The sequence below is a fragment of the Microcebus murinus genome, chromosome 12, assembly GCF_040939455.1.
Source record: "Microcebus murinus isolate Inina chromosome 12, M.murinus_Inina_mat1.0, whole genome shotgun sequence".
Lineage (NCBI taxonomy): Eukaryota > Metazoa > Chordata > Mammalia > Primates > Cheirogaleidae > Microcebus > Microcebus murinus.
The window spans coordinates 72,237,628-72,248,224 of record NC_134115.1 but is presented as its reverse complement, the minus strand read 5'-3'; the positions used below and the strand labels follow the sequence as shown (position 1 = coordinate 72,248,224).

At 39.5% G+C, this 10,597-nt stretch overlaps 1 pseudogene; it reads left to right on the top strand.

Moving 5' to 3' along the window:
- Positions 1–208: 208 nt before the first annotated feature.
- Positions 209–1,011, top strand: LOC105855646 (large ribosomal subunit protein eL8 pseudogene; annotated as a pseudogene).
- Positions 1,012–10,597: the final 9,586 nt, after the last annotated feature.

Below are 10,597 nucleotides of genomic sequence, written 5' to 3'. Positions count from 1 at the left end.
GTGCCTTCATCTCCCTGGTCTTACACATGTCCCCACTCTCAGCACAGCACCCTGTACACAGTAGGGGCTCAATGAATGAATGAATGGATCAGCAGTCCAGTAATTCAGTCCTTTGGGGGGCTCAGGTGGAGTGGACTGGGCACCTAGAGTGTGGCAGGCACTGTTCCAGTCCCAGGGGGTACAGGCAGTGTAGAAAACACACACGCAAATGTGTTTTCATCCAGTTAATACGTTAGAGGTGACTCGAAAGAAGGCCGAGGGGAAGAAGGTGGCCCTGGTCCCTGCTGTTGTGAAGAAGCAGGAGGCCAAGAAGGTGGTGAATTCTCTGTTTGAGGATAGGCTGAGAATTCTGGCATTGAACAGAACCTCCAGCCCAAAGGGAACCCCACCCACTTTGTCCAATGGCCCCGCTACATCTGGTTGCAATGGCAAAGGGCTACCCTCTATAGGCACTGAAGGTGCCTCCTGCAATTAACCAGTTCTCCCAGGTCTTGGACCGCCAAACAGGCACTCAGCTGCTTCAGCTGGCTCATGCGTACAGAGCAGACACTGTTGTGCTCTGTTGGCCCAGGCTGAGAAGAAAGCTGCTGGCAAAGAGGATGCTCCCACTGGGAGGCCACCTGTCCTCTGAGCAGAGGCTCAAACTGTCACCACCTTGGTGGAGAACAAGAAGGCTCAGCTGGTGGTGGTCGCACATGCCATGGGTCCCATGGAGCTGGTTGACTTCCTGCTTGCTCTGTGTCAGAACACTGGGGTCCCTCCCTGCGTTATCAAGGGGAAGGCAAGACTGGAGTGTCTGGTCCACAGGAAGACCTGCACCACTGTCACCTTCACAGGTCAACTCAAAAGACAAAGGCTAAGCTGGTGGAAACTATTAGGACCAATTACAATGACAGACATGATGAGATCTGCCACCACTGGGGAGGTAGCGTCCTGGGTCTAAAATCTGTGGCTTGTATTGCTGAGCTGGGAAAGGCAGAGGCTAAAGAACTTGTGAGTAAACTGGGCTAAATGTTAAGTTTTCTGTACATAAAAATAAATTTAAAAATTCTCCTTAAAAAAATTGCCAGTAGAAGGATGGAAACTTGTTATTCCCTGACTCAGAAAAGAAAATTTCGAAGTTCAAGTGCTTGTTCTAAGAGTTTAGAGTTCAGAATGGTATCTGGTTAGCCACCGCTGATTACAAAATTTCTATGTATGAAGGACTTGGAGGCAGCAATAGGGTTGGTTGGAAGGAAGCCTACAGTTGGGTTTATACAGCACTTTACATGAGTTTCAGAAAGTCAGCCATTCATCTCAAAGAATAAGGGATGACAGAGATTATTGGTGGTGGGGTGGCTACAGCTATCCTAGTCTGCTTTTTTGGTGACCCAACAACAAGGCTACTACTCCCTGAAGCAGAGTCACACAACGTCTCACTAAAAGAGCTTAACCACAGAAAAATGAAAACATGAGTCTTAAAAGAGACTGATAAACTAGTGCCTGCCTCCTAGAGGGGACTCTACTAACTACAAAGACATTGGGGTAACCTATACACATCTATCTCCTGAAATGAAGCAAGCTGGGAAGTCCCTGCCACCACAGTCTCTTCATTTCAACAGCAGACATTCCCATTCACTGCTCTGCCAGTCTACTCCATGTCTTGTGTCCCCGTGGGGACATTTGGTGCTCCTTGATGGCACGCACACGTGTGGGAAGCCATCTATCCAGCCACCTCCCTCTGCCAGTGCTGCGTTGTAGCTCCCATACATTGTTGGATGTCACATTGCGCAAGTGTAGTTGGAGCTTCCCCTACACCCAGGAAAGCGGTTCACAAGCTCCAGGATTTTCGGTTTCCCTGACACCTTTTCTAGATATCTTCACCACCCTCTACCCTGAGAAGAGGAAAGTGAGCACACTGGTATCTTACTTCATCCTATTCTTTTCTCCACACTCTACCAGAAAGAGAAGAGATGAACTTTTATTCCTTCCGGTGTGGCAGAGGCTTTACTTATTGAACTCCTGTCTGCTTTATGCTTGTGAAACTCTACGATCAAGTTAGCGATTATGCAAGTGAGAGCTCAAAGAAGTTAGAAAATTCTTTTCTCTCTGGGCAGGGATATTTCTATTAAGTCAGAAGCTTAACATTGACTGCTTTATTTCTCCTGCATTCTTGCTTTTGACAGTGCTAATTACCCCCTGACTGTCACCCAAGTTAAGTGGGTGCTCAAAAGAGGAAATTCACATTAAAATATTTCAAACACTTACTCATATTACACAAATAGTTTTCAAGTTTATTATTTTTGAAAATATTGCTTATTTTTATTTATAGGCATTGGTGTAATTAAATCTGTCAATATTTTCCTTTATGCTTTCTCCCATTGGTAACATGCCAGATCATTCCCAAATCAAACATTATTTTTTTAATCAATAATATGTTTTTCTCATACCTTTGTGTAAGAATATAGGTATCTATTTCATGAATGAGCACCTCAATACTCCCTACCTTAGTAGATGTTACTTCCTTTCTTCCTGTTGGCTCAGGGCAAAACTTGGGCATTATCTTTTCTTCTGTCTTTCACATTTAACATATTCAATACCCAAGCAAATCATGTTAGCTTTTCCTTTGAAATATATCTAGAATCCAACCATCTCACCTCTAGTCAACTGCAGTCGGCTCCTAAATGATCTCCTTTTCCTTTCCCTCTGGTTGTCTATTTTCAACATGCCAGGCAGATTGTTCTTTTAATACCTGTGTCATTTTCCTTCCTAAAACCAATGGCTGCATCTCATTCAGAGAGATATCCAAAGTTCTTCCTGAGGGCCTCAAGGCCCTGTGTGGTCTCTCCCCCAGCGTATACACCCACCACCACACACAACCTTCTCTGACTTTCTCTCTCAGCCTTCCTTCTCTTCCTTCTTTCTCTCCAGCTATGACCTGGACCTTCTTGCTGTTCATTTAATAAAGGAAGCAAACTGCCATCTCAGGACTATTGCACGTCCCTTCCCTTCTACCTGGAGTCTTCACCCCTGCCCCTTCCTCACCCCCTCATCTGCTTTCCTCAGGTCTCTATTCAAATACCATCATTACATAAGCTCTTTCTTGTCTATTCTATCTAAAATATGCATGCCCCTGATAACTCTGCACTCCCCTTTCTCTAATTTTCTTCATAGTACTTATGTTATACATGACATATTACACATGTATTATACATTATATTATACCTGACATATATATATATATGGCATATTATTTGTTTATTAGTTTATTTCTGTCTCTTCCCATTAAAAGGTAAGCTCTTTAAGGTAGAGCTATGTTTTGCACACTATTGTAACCCAAGGTCTAAAATGGGACTTTTCTGTCTTTCTTAAGATATATTTTTCCCCCTTTGACCTCATTTTGGGATGACTTATGAATAAAATTACAAGTTATTTTTTAAACTACTAAAATTTTTTGTAGTTATTTTGAAATTGTATACTGAAATCTGTTCTATAATGCTGTCTTTAGAACATTTTTGTCTTTACTTGTAAGTCAGATTGATTTGTACTTTTTTTACTGTATTAAAATCTTCTGTATTTTGAATAATTTTTGCTTTAGATGGTTGAATGCAATATTTTTGGATGGTCAAGGTTCACTACTATGTTTTTTTGATAAATTATAGCATCTATTTCTATAAACTGTCCATATTTATCTTACTTAATTTTTTCCTTAAATATTATTTTCTCTGATCTTAAGAATGCCATCTATGAGTTTTTATTTATTTATTTTATTTCAGCATATTATGAGGGTACAAATGTTAAGGTTACATATATTGCCCATGAGTTTTTAAATTACTATTTGCTTAGTATTTCCCCATTCTGTTTATTTTCAAGCTTCTATTTTTGTTTTAGGTATGCTTCTTAAAAATAGCAGATAATTTTTTAATTTAAACACTCAATCTTTAAAAAAAAAACTATTTAAACTTATTTTTATTGTTGCCCATATCCATGTGTCCATGTCCACCAATTATTTAGAAACAAATCTCACACATCATATCATTTCTTATTTAAATATTTCTGTGTATGTATCAGAAGAACTCTTTTAAAACCTAACTACAATACTGTTATCATACTTATATTTAATGATAGTCCCCTAATACGAAATACCTAGTTATAATTAAATTTTTCAATTGTCTCATTTTTAAACATAATTTGTATCAGAATCTAACTAATGTTCATACATTGCAATTGGCCAATATGCCCCTTAATTCTGTGTAATCTAAAGGTCCACCTGTATCTCTATACTTTATCTTACTCCTCTGCCCATTAGTCAAATTTTCGACCTAAAATTGTGCCCAGGGTGAGGTGTCAGAGGAGGGCCCTTGGATCTAACAAAGAGTGGTACATTTCACTGGTAGCCTCCAGTGATTAATATTTTGCATTTATTAATAAATGTATCAATTTATTACATTGATTAATATTTTACATTTGTCAGGTTTCATCAACATGCTGGACCAGAGTCAGATGCAACAGTTATCAGTCCCTGCTGCACCTGCTACGTCCCTAGCTTAGTGGTGGTTTTACTAGGGAATATATATAATCAGTGAGAATCACATATAATCATTTATATAAACTCCCTAAAAATCTTCACCTTCCTACTTTCTGTTTTTATAAACTGAGGTTAGAGCAAAGGGTGTTGTTAATGGCTAGGGCCTATTGTGCCATCTCTCGTTATACCTTACACGTCCATTCAGCATCCTATTAGATACACACAGCATTTGATCTCCCATATCTCTCCTCCATGGTTTTTGTCTTCTTTCTTAAAAATTCTACTTCTTTGTGTTTTGCTTTATATTAACAAGAGTACCTGAAATTTTTGAGGATTGTATGTGTCAGACATTTAGAATTTTACATGAATTACCTCATTTAATCCTCATGACAAACCAATAAAAGAGCTACTATTAGCTTAATATCATAGATGGGGAAATCGACACCTAGAAAACTAAAGCAGCACAAGGCTAAAGAGCTGAAAGGGAGTGGAGCTATGATTTGAACTCATCTATCTAAACATCCATGACCCCATCACAGTTACTGCTGTAGTTATACTCTGGTCTAAGAGAAGTCCAGCAGTGGATCTAACCCATTCATTTAATTTCCAGAAGGGTCTATTCTACTAACTATTGGTTTTGTTTTATTTTTTGGCAATCATGTTTTAAAATCTATCAGAACTCATTCTTGCTTTCCACTTACTACTTTCTAAAACATTCTAATGGAAGCATGTTTTTAGTGTATCTATGCATTGGCCTTTAGATCTTATTGGAAATGACATTTAGAATTTTTAAAAGGGCTTATTTAGTTTTCTCCATTACCGTTCTTCCACTGAGACTCTTTTCTCTGATTTTTTTCCCCATGGGTTTTTCTCTTTCTGGTGGCTGATTCCTTTCTTTCCTTTAGTGATTTTTCACTGACTGCTCATTTATGAATAAAGGGTTAGAATGATCAGCATCAGTGGCCAACATGGGCTTCCTTAACAATCCCATTTAATTTTGTTTAGCATCCTTTGGTAGGCTTCTTCCTTCCCTTCCCTTCTGTTCCCTCCTTGTGCAGGGCGGGTGGATGTAAAGATCTCGTCTATCCTGAGTAAGCTGAGTCTGCTGGGCTGGGCTGGGAATTTTTCTTCTTTTCAAGCTGTGTAGGCTAGAAGCAGACCTGGAGAATGGTCTCAGAACTGCCCCATTAGTGAGTTCTCGGGTGACAAAACCCCTTATTTGATTTACCCTATGACTTGTCCCAAGTGAAGTACAGGCTAAGTGAATGCCCAGCCACTCTACAGGGAACTCAAGGCGGGCTTTGGGCATCCTGTGGCTTGCTCTCTGGTGACTGACTGATCCTCAGCTTGCCCACTCACACAGTCTTTGCTCATGGGATCTCAGGGGCTTCCACATCTAGTTAGAAATGTAGTTGCCAGTGGGAAGCAGGAGAGGTTGCCATGGTGACCAAACATGAGTGAGATTTTATTGATATACTGAATTATTTTCTCCCCATGTGGTTTATTTTATTTTATTTTATTTTATTTTTTGAGACAGAGTCTCACTTTGTTGTCCAGGCTAGAGTGAGTGCCGTGGCGTCAGCCTAGCTCACAGCAACCTCAAACTCCTGGGCTCGAGTGATCCTTCTGCCTCAGCCTCCCGAGTAGCTGGGACTACAGGCATGTGCCACTATGCCCGGCTAATTTTTTATATATATATATCAGTTGGCCAATTAATTTCTTTCTGTTTATAGTAGAGACGGGGTCTCGCTCTTGCTCAGGCTGGTTTTGAACTCCTGACCTTGAGCAATCCGCCCGCCTCGGCCTCCCAAGAGCTAGGATTACAGGCGTGAGCCACAGCGCCCGGCCCCCATGTGGTTTATTGGTGGAAACTTCCATTTTAGCAGAATTTTGGACTCCACTCTCTACTTCAGAAGCCTGATACAGAGAATAGTCTATTTTAGTTATTTGAGCTGTCCTTACCAAAGGAAGCCTGGAAATAAATACCAGAATTGGCCCTTCCATGTGAGGAGCACAATGATTTTATATTCATTATTATGGTATAATGATTAGTCACTGTGCTTACGTTTCTCATCATCACATTTAAGAAAAACTGCCCTTTTCCTATCTTATACCTTGCTGATGGAGGGAATAGTCCTGGACAGGTATGTTTTGTAGCATAGGAACATTCCCCCTACCCTACTACATTGAAGTTGTTAGGGAGGAGACACCTGACCCACGCATAGCCAGTAATATAAGTAAGCTTGAAACAAAAAAAGTTTTGTCCAAATAGGGATAAGCTTGGACAATCATATTCTCATTCTCAAGAATTTGGTAAGGAAATATAGTGATAACCATGGAGTGGCAGGAAGAACAGGAAAACAAACAAGCTGAAGTTATGAAGAAACAGAAAACATGTCACTTAAATAAAAGATTTATAGTCAAAGTGGGCAAATGGTCTAAGAGTAGAAGACGACACAGGGAGAACAGAGATTGAGATAGTGATTGAGTCACATTATAGGTGTGCTTTAAAGTGGGTATCTACAAACCTGCTGCTCTCAGAGATCCAGTTACAGTCTTCATGAGCTCACTCAGAGTAGTAGAGTGTACGTGGATTGAATTATACTCTCTGACTTTTAGTGGAAGATAATTGAATTCTTAATCATTTATCCATGCATGTTTCTGAAGTTGAGAAAATAGAAAAGTGACAGATATTTTATGAGAAATTTTCATTCTTCCCCTATTTCACGCACTTAAAACTATAGTGAGAGATGTAAGTATTTTGTTTTGAAATATTCAGCAATAATCATTAGGAGAGTAGATGAAATTTTCCTGATGATTAAGGATGACACAAACAGATCCCTCATGAAATCCAAACAGACAAGGCTTTCAGGAATGAATTGAAACAAAGTTCTAATAACCAAACAACTTCCCTCTTTTTTTTTTTTTTTTTTTTTTTTTTTGAGACAGAGTCTCACTTTGCTGCCCAGGCTAGAGTGAGTGCCATGGCGTCAGCCTACAGCCTAGCTCACAGCAACCTCAAACTCCTGGGCTCAAGCGATCCTTCTGCCTCAGCCTCCCGAGTAGCTGGGACTACAGGCATGTGCCACCATGCCCGGCTAATTTTTTTTTTTTGTATATATATTAGTTGGCCAATTAATTTCTTTCTGTTTATAGTAGAGACGGGGTCTCACTCTTGCTCAGGTTGGTTTTGAACTCCTGAACTCAAACGATCCGCCCGCCTCGGCCTCCCAGAGAGCTAGGATTACAGGCGTGAGCCACCGCGCCCAGCCTAACTTCCCTCTTAATATGGAAAATTCATTGAGCAAAGATGTTTTCTCAATATTGTTTGATAGAAGTTTCAGATTGGTTGTCAGAGTGAGAAAGCGATAAAATGGTGGCTGCAATAGCTTGACTAAAAGACCTTGGTCAGGTGATGTATGATTAAGGGGACATAATGGAATGGAAACAATCTGTTATGAAAAAGTGGAGAAGGCTGTGGTGAAAGATTCAGAAAATGGGAGTATTAGAATAGATATTAAGCTGCCATAAAAAAGAATTCCAAAATACCAGGGCTTAAATACCATGGACATTTATTTCTCTGTCAGGTAACAGTTTAGTGGTGAGTAGTGATCCAGGTTGGTGGGGCAGCTCTCCTGTCTTCAGTTAGTCATTTAGGGACAATGTTTCTTCCATCTTGTCTCTTCTTCAATCCCTAGTTGTTGTCCTAATTGATTAAAATTAGATCAAGCTAGAAGGAGAAAGTACAGAGATGAAGGGCAAGCAATTTTCTTTCAAACAGGTGATATGGAAGTTGCATATCTGTCTTTAACTCACATTCTTCCACACACCTCTTCCATATCCATTGGTGAGAGCTAATCACATGACCATAACTGGCTGCTGGTAGACTGGGAAATGGAAGCTATAGCTGAAAATCCATGTGTCTAGCTAAAATTCCACGACTGGGGAAGAGAAGAGACTACTAGCAGTCTGCCACACCAAACTCATTCCTGTGTAGGAAACAAATCTCTTTAAAAATTTGGAAACCCAGGTCAATAAAGTTTCCCTAAGAGCCCCAAACCATCTTTGTGGCTCAGAAGCCAAAAGGTAAGTCTCTGAAGTCTGGTGCAATAGTACAAATGGAACCTTTTAGTTACCACCATAAAACTTAATTGTTCTTTTAATTGTTAAAATAATTTTCTTTCCCCTTCATCCCCAAAGATCCTGTGTGAAAGTGCAGAATGTTTGCTTTTCTAAAAGGGGCAATCTAAGGTTTCTATTTTAATGCTCTGAAAAATTAACTCCATTCAGGGATATCCTCAAATCCCAACTCTTTTGTTCTCTCCAGAGCCTTCTTCAAGTATTCCATTGTTTCCTTTCACAAAGAAACACAAAGCAAGTTCTCTCCAAAGGGGCTAGGGACCCTTAGTTCTCTCCTTCTGTTGGAACTCCTTAGATAGCAAGGGAAAATTTAAAAAGCTTAAATAAATATGGGGATTTATTGCCTTTTGTAACATAAAAGTTCAAGGGACAGACAATAGGTACACCTTGATTCCGGGGTTCAAAATAAGTAATCAAGATATGTCCCCTAATGCTACTTTTCTTAGTGTTGTCTTATCCCTTTGGCAAATTCTCATTCGTGGTGACCTCCAACATTTCAAGCTTTGTTTCACAGCTCCAGTTCTAGCAGGAAAAGAGAATATATTCCTTTCTCATCAGCTCAAGCAAAAATGCCCAAGATCATTGGTATAGATCACTGGCTCTCTCAGGATCAGTGGCTCATCTTGGAATCTATTAATGTGACTATGGAATTGAATGCTCTGAATGGCCAGTATCATATCAGAGGTCCACATCCACAGCAAAAAGGTTAACAACAAACAAAAATGTAGAAAGAAAAATCAGGGAGCTGTTAGCAGAAGGGAGCTTAGATGGTAGACAACAAAATAGCAACAAATGTCTGCTACTTTGCCTGTGGAGTTGACACATCTGAACTAATTTTAGGATGACTTAAACACTTGTCTTTGAGTAAAGATATTCTTCAAAGCCGTTTAAACTACTGAGTTTCCCTGAGTCTTCCTCTTGCGGTATCACATCTCCAATGTTTGTGGTTATCATGTCTTCATGTCCTTTCACTGTGAGGGCAGGCAAATGTCTTTCCACTAGAATCTACTGATCGTGAGTTATCTCACAATAATCCCCATTTTGCAAGTGTGACTCTTTGTAGTTTTACTTTTACAGCCCACTTTCATTTTCTGCAACTTCATGCCACACTTTATTTCTACTGCAGATGTATTATGTTTCTTTGAAAAAATTCACGGCACCTTGAAGATAATGAGGGATTCCAAGATTAGCACATCCATAGCCAGAGTAGTTTGTAAAGGATTTTAGAAAAGAAAACTTTTATTTCTTAAACAGAATAATGGAATTTCTCCAAGAGTCTGTAAAGACTGGTCCCATTGATAGGTGGTTATGTACCCTGGCATATTCTCTAAGGCTTGGAATAGACAAGATATTTGTCACAACAATAGTAAGACTCAGTTCACATTAATGAGGACTAAGTGGGGAGCAGAGAATCTTGTTTTACCTCTGTTTTCTTAGAACAAATAGACGAGTTGGAACTTAAACAATGTAGTGTGTGGTAAGGTGGTTAAGAACATAGACTCTGGGTTACAATCCTAGTTCTACCACTTACTGCCTGTTTGATCTTAGCTAAGTTAATTGACTTCACTATTCCTTAGTTCCTTCATCTACAAGATGGAAATAATAATAATATTGACTTCGTGGAATTGATGTGATCTTATATGAGTTAATAATGTATGAAATGTTTAGAATAGCGTGAGAACTTGAAAGTACTATAAGAGCTATGTAAGTACATAGTAAGAACTTTGTTGGTGATTCTTATTTTATTTTTTCATGAAAATTCATACATATTGAATGAACAAAGTGAGAGGAGAATTATTTGGTAGCAAGTTCCTTGAAGAAACGACCAAAGCATGACCCACATTTCCTTTTTTATGAATCCTGCCTAAATTACCCACATCTGAGTAAGAAAGTGGGAATGACATACTAATGGAAAAACAGGCTAATAAGCCTACCCTAGTTTCACGTTCA